We start from the raw sequence: 1,912 nt of genomic DNA, 5'->3' as shown, positions 1-1,912 counted from the left end.
TTAATTAACCTTTCAAACTCTCCCCTCAATTTTTTCAGAGAAATTTTATCCAGTTCTTTTGCCTTCTTTACTCCTAATTCTGTAATATACTTATCTGTTTTTATGTTGTATCCCTTCACAGACAGTAAAGTCCTCAAGGCTAATTTTTTTTTAAATTTTTGCCTCCTAGAGTCAATCAGGAGACAAGTGGTATGCATATGAAATATAATAATTGGTTCATGTATGATACCTTGAATTGAGAGGATACATGCAGTACTGAATTCATGTGCCTTCATGCAATAAAGAAAAGGGCCAGGAAGTATAAAAATGCAATTTGAAATAAGGTGACCAAAGTACTAAATTAAAAAAGAAAATTGAAGACTACTGGATGGAACCTGTATTAGGTGTGATTTTTGAAAAATACACTTTTTCTTATGCTGATAAAGAAGGGTAAATAAGGAAAAATACCATTTGCAGCATGTAAATCAAATTCTTCCATGAAATGGTGAAATAAAATGGGGACAAAGGGAAAGATGATGAACGAAAATACCTTAACATAAGTTTCTTTTCTACCTAAATTATGAAATTGTAAAGCTTACCGACTTTTTTTTTTTCTCAACTCCTTTTCCTACTTCTTGGTTTGTAAAAGAACCCTTCCTTTGAAGAGTGGGATAAGTAAATAAGAAAATAGTTACATAGAAAGTTTTCAGTCCACATCCAATAATAACTTATCAATGTTGTTACCTTCCCATTAGAATTTCTCCTCTGGTGACCTTAAAAAAAGAACAAAATATTTATTATCACCTATAAATAAACAACAATTCAATCAGATTTTCATGTAAAATGAATAGGTTTGTTAGTTCTCATTACAGGACAAAAAGAATGAATGTTTTAACATGGTATAATAGCATGAAATTTGCCTGACTGAAATTAAAATCAATTATTAATACTTAAAATATTGTCCCAACATTCAGTTTACATTTCCCATAGATCAGATTCCAAGAAACTCATATATTTATGTGTCCATATGACATTAGGGACATTATAAACGTGCTCATGCATGACACACATAAAAGTTAGTCAATTTTTTTTAAAAAAGGATAATCAACCTCATTGGGGGCTAATTACAAAATTAATGCAATAGTGCAGCAGCATATCTTCCAAACAATGAGCATGATAAATTCAACAAGTGCTCATAGGGTGGATGATTTCTTAACTAATTATATAACTGACAAATTCAGCAATATATTATCCATTAAAAAATAAGATTTTAAAACAATCTATAATTCACGTTGTTATCACAGAACTATAAGGGCTAGAGACAAATGTTCTGAATACATCCACTTAGCAGTATGTATGCAGAATGAATAGTTTTCATTACCCACATTATCTACTGATACAATGATACATTTGGTATCTGTCGCTTTATGTATTTAAAAATTTCTTGGTGCATTAATTCCAGAAAAAAAAAGGTCTATGAAGGATATTTAGGGAATGATGTATAAAGCGTTTCAATTTTGTAAATAGTTTTAAAAAACATAACTGTTCTATATCTCTAAATGCTAATTCAATGTTACTAATATAAAATTCCCTTCAACCAATATAATTTTTCCTTTACAGAAAATCAAGGTATTTATAGAGAGTGATGATAAATATCAGAAAATAAAATGTAAAATTTAAATGTAAATGTAAAATGTAAAAAAATATACACATCATTTATTTTATAATACAAAATTAGTTTATCATACAACAATACAAAAAGGTCTTAAATTTTGTACTACAAGAAGCTATAAAGTTAGTCTTAGTATATGGCCATCTATTCATATACTAAGAAATTAAAGGAAGGTTAGAATTTTGAAACTGAAAACAAATACTTCCCTAACAGCATAAAACAAATATACATTAGTAACATAAACATCTTAACTTACTTGCT

The 1,912-nt window shown here is 28.4% G+C and overlaps 1 long non-coding RNA gene across 1 annotated transcript; it reads right to left on the bottom strand.

Annotated features, from left to right (window-relative positions):
• Positions 1-593: 593 nt before the first annotated feature.
• Positions 594-1,561, bottom strand: LOC116419195. The gene is made up of 2 exons (XR_004229441.1): positions 724-1,561; positions 594-636 (listed from the first exon to the last, which is right to left on the bottom strand). It is a non-coding gene; the product is annotated as an uncharacterized LOC116419195 (long non-coding RNA).
• Positions 1,562-1,912: the final 351 nt, after the last annotated feature.

Source organism: Sarcophilus harrisii, chromosome 5 (assembly GCF_902635505.1).
Source record: "Sarcophilus harrisii chromosome 5, mSarHar1.11, whole genome shotgun sequence".
Classification (NCBI taxonomy): domain Eukaryota; kingdom Metazoa; phylum Chordata; class Mammalia; order Dasyuromorphia; family Dasyuridae; genus Sarcophilus; species Sarcophilus harrisii.
The sequence above is the reverse complement of the archived record's forward strand: the minus strand, read 5'-3'. Positions and strand labels throughout refer to the sequence as shown.